This window comes from Macaca thibetana, chromosome 10 (genome assembly GCF_024542745.1).
Source record: "Macaca thibetana thibetana isolate TM-01 chromosome 10, ASM2454274v1, whole genome shotgun sequence".
In the NCBI taxonomy this organism is placed as follows: Eukaryota; Metazoa; Chordata; class Mammalia; order Primates; family Cercopithecidae; genus Macaca; species Macaca thibetana.
In genome coordinates, this window is record NC_065587.1 from 79,827,659 (window position 1) to 79,840,028 (window position 12,370).

A 12,370-nucleotide genomic window follows, 5' to 3' on the forward strand; every position below is an offset into this window, starting at 1 on the left:
TCCTCCCTTGGAAAGGCACAGAAATCACATAGCAACAGATGATGGTGCATATTCTTACAGGCCAAAGAGGCATGAATAATTGAGAACAGCAATATAATCTAATACAAAATTATTTTTCTTAAATGCCATTATTTTTTCCTGGATATAGAAAAATGAAGAAGAAGATGGAGCTTCATTACTGATATACCAGTTTTACTTGATTCTGGGTGTGTATTTGTAAACAAGAGTGGAAGGTTCCATGTGAACATGAATATGGATGCGGTCAGGGGCATGAGCCTGATGAATTAAGTAGGTCAGCATATATAACATAATACAAAGGAAGACAGAAAACCATCCTGCAGTTTCTATCATTCTTTACACTTGTGATATATAAAACACTAGAAGTTAAGATGCACTGGAAGTTTCCATTTCAAAAATGACAGTGGGCAGTACAATCACAATGTAAATTGTTATATGTGTCAATTAGTAATGACTGTGTACCAATCCTACCCAAATCTCAGTGGCTTAAAATAATAAGATTTGTTATTTTCTTAAGTATATGGAAAGATTGTGTGGTTTTTATTCTCTTAGCTGTATTCACTCATACATCTGCGGTCAGGTTTTTCCACCTATTTGGAATGCAGCTGGATGTATGTAGACTGACCTAGAATGATTATAGCTGAGGCAGTTGGTTTGTTGTCCATATCTCTCATTGTTCAACAGGACAGCCTAGGCTCGTTCACATAGCAGTGACAGGGTTCCAAGAAACAGAGCAGAAGTTGTGAGGCGTCTTGAGGCCTGCCTAGGAACTTGCACAACAGCACTGTTGTCATCATAGCCATTCACCAGATGAGCCCAAATTCAAGGAAAAGGGAAATAGGCCCTACCACTTGAAGGCAGAAGCCAAGATATCATATTACAAAAGATAATCCTTTTAGATTAAAAAATGAGTTATTTTAGAATACTTTTATGTATACTGAAAAATTATGAAGATAATAGAGAACCATATACCCCAAGCCCAACTTTTCCTGTTATTAACTTCTTATATTACCATTGTGCATTTCTCGCAACTAAAGAACCAATATAAATGTATTATCACTAGTAAATTCCATACTTTATTCAAATTTTCTGAATTTTTATCTAATGTTACTTTTCTCCAAGGATCCTATCTAGAATACGTTACATTCAGTCATTAAGTCTTGTTAGGCTCCTCTTGGTTGTGATAATTTCTCAGCCCTTTTCTAAGTTTTGATGACCCTGACAGTTTTTGTTAGAGTACTGCTCAGGTATTTAGTAGCAATTTTTTTTTTTTTTTTTTTTTTTTTGCTGGCAAGGGAGTCTCACTCTGTCACCCAGGCGGGAGTGCAGTGGTAGGATCTCAGCTCAGTGCAACTTCTGCTTCCCGGATCCAAGCGGTTCTCCCACCTCAGCTTCCCTAGTAGCTGGGATTACAGGCACCCGCCACCATGCCTGACTATTTTTTGTGTTTTTAATACAGACGGGGTTTCACCATGTTGGCCAGGCTGGTCTCAGACTCCCGACCTCGGGTGATCCACCCACCTCAGCCTCCCAAAGTGCTGGGATTACAGGCGTGAGCAACTGCACCCGGCCAGAATGTTTTTCAGTTGGAATTTGTCTAATTTTTTTCGCATAATCAGATTGAGGTTATCAGTTTTTGGAAAGAAGACCACAGAGGTTAACTGCCACTCTTATTACATTAAAACAAGAGTACCTACTATTGACATGCCATCACTTTTGATATTGACCTTGTCCACCTGAGCAGCATAGTTTTGTCAGTTTTCTCTGCTATAAAGATATTCTCCTCCCCTTTTCTATATTGTAATTGTTGGAAGGGAGTCGCCTTGTACAAAACACAAATAAGAGTAAAAAGTTATGTTCTGCCTCCTTGAAAGTGAAGTAGCCAAATAAATGAATTATTTGTAATTCATCTGCATGGGAGAGTTCTCTATTTTTCCTATTTATTTATTTATTTATTTACTTGCTTGTTTAATTATTTATTTGTAACAGTATAGACATACAAGTATTTATTTTCTACTTTGGGTTATCATTTAAGAGTATTAATACTATTTTCATTATTTTCTTTCTCAAGTTGTTCCAGCTTTGGCCGTTGGGAGCTCTCCATTTCTTCTGTGTCTCTTTGTCATACTTCTATTATTGTGGAGGATTTTTAAAAAACGTTTATTTTTTAGCATTCCCTTAATTTTTGGCATTACAGAGACTTCAGCCTTCTCTTTTATATTTTCTGAGTTCCAGAATCAATCATTTCTTCACGAAAAACTTGTTCCTTGTGTTAGAGAATAGTATCACAAACTAAAAGCTGGGTCCTGGGTGTGCTCATTACTGCTGGAGTGTTGTTGCTGCTAGGCCCTTTCAGCCAACAGAATGATAAAATGCACGGGTGTATACTCACCTGTGCATATCCTTGTATCTCTGAATATTTCTATATGCAACCCTGTGTACCTATATTAAGCAAAACATGAGTTCTTACTCATATCTCCAACTCTATTATGATGTGGATCATTTTAGCTTCCTCTCTTTGCTTATTTGTAACCTCTTACTCCAACACTAAGAAAGCTGTCACTTTCCATCTGCTATCAATTTACTTGATTGTTCAATTTCAGCATAAATGTATAGTGGTTTCAGAATTGTTAACTTGAACTCTTATGGGAAACAGCTTTATCAAGTAGAATACAGTGCTTATGTGCAGTTCTTTTCATCTTTTCTCTCATTTCCAAAATTATTTAGGTCAGCACCTTTTCTTCTATCCTCTTCAGTTAGATTGTTTCATACATTTGTAATATAGTTAGATTCTTTTGCCACATTGTAAATTCCATTCTGGAATTTCCTGACCTCCTAATTTTTTTATTTGCATGCACTGAGGTTCACTCTGTGTTGCAAAGATCTAGGAGTTTTAACATATGCAAAATGTTATATGTCCACAATTACTCTATCCTACAGAATAGTTTTACCTTTCTAAAAAACAAACCAACAAACACAAATACATTTTCACCTATTCAACCCTCTTCCCACTCAGATGACCAGCAACCACCAGCCTGTTTCCTGTCTTTATAGTGTTGACTTTTCTAGAATGTCATGTTAATGGAAGCGTAAATTTATAGCCTACTTAGCCTGGTTTCTTTCACTTAGCAATACGCTTTTAAAGATTTATCCATGATTTTGCCTGGCTTGATAACTCACTCTTTTTATCCCTTGATAACTCACTCTTTTATATCCTGTGAAGGATGCAGAGCAGCTTGTTTGTCCATTCATCTGTTGAAGGACATTCTTATTGCTTTCTATTTAGGAAGATTAGGAATAAAGCTGTTATAAACATTCGCATGCAGGCTTTTATGTGGACATGTTTTCAAATCAACTGGATAAAATCCCTAGGAGCACAATTAGTGGTAAGAAACTGTCAAACAGTTTTCCAAAGTGGTTGTACGAGTTTGCATTCATATCACCAATGAATGAGAAATCCTGTTGCTCCACAATCTTACAGTAATTGGTATTGTCAGTTATTGGATTTTAGCCATTGAAATTAGTGTGTAGTGCTATTTCATTGTTATTTTCATTTGCATTTCTCTAATGATCATTTTTATAATCAATCTACTGCATCATACATAGCAATCTTTAATGAAATAATTTTTGATTATTCATAAATTGTATGAATGGTTATTCAACATCTTTTAGAATATAAATTATTCATCACGTAATGGTTGGCTAGTTTAACTCTGGGGAAATCTGCGGCCCTAGGGATTATATATTTATGTTGCTTACTTTTACATCCTCAGCACCTGATACATGTTTAGTGCTCAATAAATTTCCTTCTATGAATGGACAAGCTTAAATTCATCCCTGCTAAAACATTTAAAAAATCAAAATATTAATTATTGTGCCAAGAGACCCAGAATTTCTTTGGGATACTTCTCAGTTTTTTAAGGTGTATTTTTTTTTTCCTTCTTATTCTTGATCATCCTTTTCCTAGACCTTGATGGTAACACTTGGAAAAATGGAAAAGTATAAAAAAAGTGTATCTACTTCCTACTCTCTTTTAGCACTCTTTAGCTGATATAAAAGCACTAACTTACATTAACATATTGGCTTATTGCTGGAAGTCTCTATGAGAAACTGGAGATTCTAAGGGAAGGCAGTTCAGTGATGGGGAGACAGGGAGAGAGACAGTTCTTTAGTTTTTACGTGTAGTTTTGATATCTTCTTTTCCGTGTGCATTTAATTACTTCACACTGAATGCATGCAAAGTAAAATTTTTTTGAAGACAAACATTCCACATGTATTTTCATGCCTTTATTCTTGTTCTAGCCTGAAAGCGCATACTCTGTGTAAAGTTCATTTTACCATTTCCTGTCATTATACTTTATATCCACACGCACAACTGACTTGGATTTTTTTATTGAAGTGAATCATTAATTTGCCAGTAAACCACTGTTAAACCTTATTAAGAAATCAGTTATTTCTCAATCATCTGTTTAAATAATTGCCCCTTTTTAATTAAGGTTTTGAACCAGCGTGGCCTAAGTCAATGGCGTTATCCACACAAGTACAGTACTTGAAAACCAACAATATCAACAACAATAAAAATAATTTAAGATTGTTTTTCAGGAAAGACTTTCTTGAACTGTGTAATTTCTCTGATTTCACATCACCACAGCAATCATCAACAGAGAAGACTTCTGTAACCAAAGATGTGGATTTTTATTTCCCCACACGCCAAGCAGCAAACACTAGCTGGGTGTCCCCCCAGTTCAATTCCAATGCTATCTACCTAGACATAACATCAGATCCCACAGAGTGGGAGCTCTGTCTCCAAACCTGCCTGCCTCCAACTCTTTTCGAAAATTTTTATGTTTAAGTTGCAAAGTACATGTATAGGATGTGTAGGTTTGTTGCATAGGTAAATGTGTGCAATGGTGGCTTGCAGTACCTGTCAACCCATCATCCAGGTATTAAGCCTAGCAGGCATTAGCTATTTTTCCTAAATAGGAAAATATTTAGGAAAAATATTTCCCCACCCCCTGACAGGCCCCAGTGTGTGTTGTTCCCCCAGTCCCCTGTCCATGTGTTCTCATTGTTCCCACTCATAAGTGAGAGCATGCAGTGTTTGTTTTTCTGTTCCTGAGTTAGTTTGCTGAGGATAATGGCTTCCAGCACCATCCATGTCCGTGCAAAAAACATGATCTCATTCCTTTTTATCTGCCCCCCACCTTTTTAGACATCAGTTTCATGTCTAGGCCTTTGGGACTTCTGACTGGCTGATTTCAAGTTGAAGTTCCCACAACCCTCTCTTTGGGTTGGATTAATTTGTTAGAGAAGCTCACAGAACTCAGGGAAACAGATTTACTGGTTTATTATAAACAACATTACAAAGGACACAGATGAAGAGATGAGTAAGGAGAGGTAGGGGAAAGGGGTGTGGAGCTTCCATGTCCTCCCTGGGCAGCCACCCTTGTCCAGCCATCCAGAAGCTCTCAGAACCCTGTCCTTTTGGGTTCTTATGGAGGCTTTATTACATAAGCATAACTGATGACACTGTAGAAACATGATTGGACAAAAAGTGCATGATTTAAGCCCAGCAAAGCCTGTCTGTTCACACTTTCTTGGCCTCTTTGGGTAGCATTCCTTCCTCTAAGGTCTGGGGCAGAACTCTGGCTGGAACGAGGGTCTTTTGACTCACAATCAGATTAGTGTCCTACCTTGCGCTGATGAAGGGAGGACAGAAGAAAGTCAGAGAGAAAGAGAGTGAGGGAGAGATTTTGTTTCCTGAGGCCTAAAGTGCCCCAATATTATAATGAAAGACCATGGCAAGGGTTATGGGAGTTATAAGTCAGGAACTATGTACGGACACACACAAATACGTAAAATATCACAAATTGACTCTCTGAGGGAAAAACTGTCTTGACTAATTCTTTTCTTTGAAAAAGCTGTTACTTTTCTGTAATAAAACTGTTTAAATTTCCACCACTATGGAATTCCATGAAAACTGAAACACCAAGTGATACTGGTACGCTGGTCTTTGTGAAGACAGGGCAGCTTTCTTGTCTTCTTGTTACGAACTCAGGGTTAGAAGACAAGGCTTTGCTCCTAGAATGTCAGTTTCTTTATTTCAAAATGAGAATAAGAAAACTCATTTTGTTTCGTACTCTCTTCCCCTACCCCCATTTTATTGAGATATATTTAACAAATAAAAAATTATACATGTATTGTATACAACGTTATGTTTGATGTTTTGATATATGTGTACATAGTAAAATGATTAAGTCAAACTAACATATTCATCCCTTCAAATACTTATTGTTTTTTTTTTTTCTGGTTAAATCTACTTTTTTTTTTTTTTAGCAATTTTCAGGCAAAGTATACATTATTTTTAACAGGAGTCACCATGCTCTACAAGAAATCTCCAGAACTTATTAATCCTGAGTATAAAACATACTGCATATTAACTATATTTATACTTCGACTTCAGTTACACCAATTGTCAATATTGATAACTGAAACTTTGTACCCTTTTGCTTGTTTCATTTCTTTCTAAGTGGTATAAAGTCAACCTCAAATGTGGACCCATAACACAGGTACCACTTGTGGAGCTGAAATACGTTATCTGATTTTTATGGTGGCAAAGCAAGTAATATAGGGGGCAAGAGGAATTTTCCATGGTTTGCTGATGACTGAGTGCATGAAAAGATAAATTTAATCTGATGGCTATTAATACAGACAACTCTGGGTAGACCAAATCGAATAAACCCTAAGCAAATATTTAATCAATATATTGTGGTTTGAATAAAGGAGACTGAAAATGCCTTAGCCCAGGGCTCAATGTAATCATGCTGACCGCAGTTCTGAGAGCTGGTTGCTGTCTAAGGAGAATGATGATCAGCGTTTCCCAGACGCATCAGTCTAACACTAAATCCACCTATTTGACCGGCCCTATTAAAACCATATCAATCATTGGAAACTATTTTCCCAGACTATGCTATTTAAATTGCTGCTTAAAAAATCAGCATTTTCCATTATGCTAAACATCTCAACCCGTTCGTTCTGCAAAGCAATGTTTTATTTTTAAACATTGGTTTATTTCACATGGAGGAATCAGTCTATACATAACTCTAGAGAATATTCTTTTTTCCCCTTTAATTTTAGAAACAAAAGGAACCAGGTTATTGTGGTCTATTGTTGTATCATACCCATTATTCAGTCTCCTCTTGTGAGAAAAGTATAACCCTCAACTTGCTGCCATGCAAATTGCAGTGATTTCCCTTGGAGGGAGGACTTCCTTAGCTCAATAACATCACTCTGCCCGTGTGACTTGCTTTCATCAGTGGAATGTGACCAAAGTAATGCATACCATATCTGTAGTTTTAAGTCATTTATGATCCCATCATCTTCATTTTTCTTTTGCTATGAGAAGGGTATGTCCCCAAGAAGGGCCGATTCTACATCTTGGATTCTGGGATGAAGAGTATGTATCAAGCAGATTTGTAGTTAATGTGCAGCTTCCATAACTGCATAACAAAGAAGAAAGTAACCGATATAAACCTTTGTAGCTCAGAGCTGCTGGGTTTTGGAAGCTGTTGGTTATTGCAGCATAATATCGTAAATATTGGCTTACGCGTTTAGCAAGGATTCCGAACGTAGTGAAAAAAAATCCTTTTCTTAGAAACTTGGTGATAGCCAAGATCTTTCTCAAGCTACATTTATATTTATCTATTTATTATTTTTGCAAACATACAAAACATTTCAACATTGTGAAATTTCTTCCTTTAAAAATAATACTTAGGACACATAGGTTGATACTTTGTTTTTAAATATCAGGTTGTGTTATATTCTCTACCAGGTCCTTATAAATATTTCCAAGTCTTAAAATACCCCACTGATAAGTTATTTTGGAGCTCCATTTTACAGAGAAGGAAGTTGAGACTCAGAGGTGACATTCTGCAAGCCACAAAGACAGGGTTAGGATTTCAACCCATGCCACAGCCCCCAGCCATGCACATTTTATCACCTCTGTCACTTAATAATCTTTCAAATTAAATGATGTTTTAATTATTCAACCAACCCCCACGAACTTCTCCAGAGCTCCATTTGAAGGATAAATTGGTCTTTAACAGTTTTTTTCAATGCCAACATTCTGAGGCATATCACCTTTTCCGTATTTATCTTAGACACGGAACATTTCCATATTCCAGTGTAATCATGCAGATTTCGAGGATGCAATTTAGAAAATTAGACAAAAATTTTAGTAGGATGGCATTTCCTTGAGTTTCATTTTATTAATATTTGCATTTCTGTTACTTCTAATAACAAAAGTAATTCACTTTTTTGTAGAAAATTGAAAAATGCAACAAAGCTGTAAAACTAAAATAAAGAGTGCTATGATTGATGCATTTCTCTGAGTATAATTTATATTTCAACAGAAACTTTGCATACATTTAAAAAATTATGCCAAAACATTGATCTAAAACTTTTAATTGATAGATGCATTTATTAGCAATTTATTCAATACTTATTAGGTAGCTACTCAGTGCTAGACTGGGCCTTCGGATACAGTGAATCCAACAGACACTCAATATCATTGACATTCTACATGGAAGACAGATAATAAACTGGCTTTAAAAAGGGACAATCAAAGCTGTTAAATATTGGGGCATATCCCCTAAAGAAATTTATCAGGGTGAAGACAAAGATGACTCTTTTGGATAGAGTGTGTAAGAAAAGTAACAATTGGGTTTCATTTTAAGGGATGAGAATGAATCAGCCATGCCAGGAACTGGGGAAAGACCTCCCAGTCAGAGAAAAGAGAGAGCAGAAGGCACTGACCGAGGAAAGAGTGACTTCTACAGCAGGGACAGAAGGAAGCCTGCACGGGTAGAAGTACAGTGAGTAAGGGTGGGAGCAGTCTCGGGTGGTGAGGAGATGGATATGAAAGTGGAGTTCATCTCACGTGGAATCTTGTAGGACGTAACTAGGAGTTTGGATTATTTCAGGGTCAGGGAGAAAGGGAAGTCATCAGAGTGATTATATGACTAAAGCTTTAGCATGTTCACTTCAGACGCTACATGGCAAAATGCACCAAGAGAAGGCCAGAGTGGAGACTTCTATTTTATTTACACATTTTGTCTGTATTGATCGCACAGTTTCATCTCGGAACCAATGACAATAACTTATTTTGCAACGATTTGGCTAATAGAAAAGACAGAAAAGGGCCGGGTGCGGTGACCCACTCCTGTAATCCTAACACTTTGGGAGGCCAAGGCAGGCAGATCACCCGAGATCAGGAGTTGGAGATCAGTCTGACCAACATGGCAAAACTCCGTCTCTACTAAAAATAATAATAATTAAAAAAAACTAGCCGGGCGTGGTGGCAGGAGCCTGTAATCCCAGCTACTCAGGAGGCTGAGGCAGGAGAATTGAACCTGGGAGGCAGAGGTTGCAGTGACCCAAGATGGCGCCGTTGCACTCCAGCCTGGGTGACAAGAGCAAAACTCCATCACACACACACACACACACACACACACGACAGAAAAGGGGAAATTGCAACTGGACATTTTTTACAGGATTCCAAGTAATAGATAAGGGTAGTTTATCTATTACTTGGATCGAGATACATGTCATGACAAAATAATTTTATCATGTGATATAAACTACTCTTATCTATTACTTGGATGGAGAGAAATAAATAGATTTCAGGTTTGTTTTGGGGAGAGAATCCATAGAATTCAGTGATAAATTAGATGTGGAGTATAAGAAAAGATCCCTCAAGCATAGTTAGCAGTTTTCTAGCTATAATGACTATGAAAGACATGGAAGTATTTTTTCAGATGGGGAAGATGTAGACCAAAAAAAGCAGTTAGAGAAGAGAATGTTGGACACTGAAGGTTTTTGAGGGACAAATAGAGATATCAGGAATCAATTGTGAGATCCAAATGTTAGGTATTGGCTCAATACATAAATTTGAAGAACTGAGCATTTAGACCAGAGGTTAGCTAACCCTTGCATGTGGGCCAAATCTAATCACTGTCTGTTGTCTTACGGCTGTGTGAATGTTTTTCATGTTTAAATGGTTGGAAAAAAATCAAAACAAAAAAAAATTATGACATGTGAAAATTAAATTTTAGTGTCCATAAATGAAGCTTTATTGGAACACAGCCACACTCATTTGTTGATGTATTATCTATGGCTACTTTTATACTACAAAGGTGGAGTAGAGTATCTGTGACAGAGACCATATGGCCTGCAAAGCCAAAAATGTTTACTATACAGCTATTTATAGAAAGACTTTGCCTACTATTAATTTAGATGGTATTAAACCTACGGGACTGGACTGTACAAATCCTAGAAAGTTTTGCTTTGTCTTTGCATCCAGCCAGCCAGATGTCCTGGAAAAATGTGGGAACTTGGAGAGAGGACCATCCATTCACTTGCCTGCTGTGAGTCTCACTTGTGGACTCTCTAAGGAAGAAACAACATCAGAAGAGAATGATAAATGACTGAAGCCAGACAGGGTTCCTGCACTGCAAGCTCCAAATTAACTCTAGAGTGAACAGATCTGCAAAGTTAAAAAAAAAAAAAAAAGAAAATATGGGAAAAGGGCCTTCTGTTTATTTTTTTCCCCCTTATTAATTTACCACAACCACTGTCAAGTATCCCAGTTTCTGTCTGGGAAGAGCAGCTGGCGGGGACAGTGATCAAAAAGCAGTTGGGAAACCCCAAGAAACGATGGAACCCTCATAAAAGAATCAAAGGACAATGTTTTTCAAACCACTTGAAAAACTAAAGCCTCCATTCTGGTCATGCCATTGTGTTTTTCGTGATGTGTTAACTGCAATGAAGGACATGGGCAGTTGTGGATTGGGGTGGAATATTTTCAATGAAACACCAGCCTCCTGAGTGACAAGATTTGCAGGAGCCTGTGCTTTAGCATGAAAATAATGTCCGCAATGTATCTTAACTGAGAACCAGACACGCATTTGTTTAGTAGAACTTCAAACAAGTGTTTACAATAGAGTATAAAACATATTGCATATTGGCCGGGCGCGGTGGCTCAAGCCTGTAATCCCAGCACTTTGGGAGGCCGAGACGGGCGGATCACGAGGTCAGGAGATCGAGATCATCCTGGCTAACACGGTGAAACCCCGTCTCTAAAAAATACAAAAAGCTAGCCGGGCGAGGTGGCGGGCGCCTGTAGTCCCAGCTACTCGGGAGGCTGAGGCAGGAGAATGGAGTAAACCCGGGAGGCGGAGCTTGCAGTGAGCTGAGATCCGGCCATTGCACTCCAGCCCGGGCGACAGAGAGAGACTTCATCTCAAAAAAACAAAACAAACAAACAAACAAACAAAAAACATACTGCATATTAACTATATTCACACTTCTACTTGAGCTACACCAGTTGTCAGCATTGACAATATATTTACTACACATCTTATAGGTAGTAATAATTCTTTTGGGGAAGGTTTAGCTGATAGAAGGGAGACGGGGATGGTAGTTATGTACCTCAGGATTGCAACTTGAGAGTGAATGGCAAGGAAATCACTTAATCTTTAAAACACACACACACACACACACACACACACACAGTATTTCAAAATCTTCACTAGGTATTTGAAGTGGTTTTTTATTAGTGTTTTGAAATATTGACTGTGACTCAAGAAAGGCTAGAAGATGCCACATCCATTCATATTTTTCTGCTAGGATTCTTATGGCTTCTAATTGTGGTGAACCAACCTCATTCTACCAGTCATACAAGCTTACAATGACTTGTCAGCTTTTCCATTCCCTGGTCACTTAAGTTAAGTGTATCCATTTATTTACTTCTCTTCAATATTGCCCAAATCTACAGGGAGGAAAAACATTATCTGAGCCATTATATGTTGAACTATTATTAGGAAATATTTGGCATTTGTGTATAAATAGTTCCAAGTGTAGAACAAAATGCCTATATTAAAATTTCTGGAACTTCTTTTTCAGAAAATTTTATCCTTTAAATAGGCTCATAAAATTATTTTGTCATGACGTATATCACAATGTAATATAATCTGTTTATTTGTATTTGTGTGCATATACACACACACACCATACATCAGACATTATGTTATAAATTTCCTATAGCCAGTGGCTATTCAATAAATTTTGGAAGAAAGAAATACAGACCTATCCATACATCTGGAGTAGCTTTGACCTTGACCAACTTAACTTCTACTGTCCATAATCATGTAGTATTCTATTTAGAGCATCCCAGTGTTGTTATTAGAGCACCTTGCATATACCAAGTGCTCAATAAATGATGGCTGAATGCGGAATAAAATCAGTACTGACACTTTCCTTTTTAATCCCCAAGGGCATGGCACATATTTCAGTA

General features: G+C 37.3%; 1 long non-coding RNA gene across 1 annotated transcript in view; it reads left to right on the plus strand.

Moving 5' to 3' along the window:
* LOC126929059 (uncharacterized) overlaps nt 1-10,631 on the plus strand; it is a 35,060-nt gene extending 24,429 nt beyond the window's left edge. The window contains exon 3 of the long non-coding RNA XR_007717058.1: nt 10,379-10,631. This is a non-coding gene — a long non-coding RNA (uncharacterized LOC126929059). The remainder of the gene's footprint in view (nt 1-10,378) is intronic.
* The last annotated feature ends 1,739 nt before the right edge of the window (nt 10,632-12,370 follow it).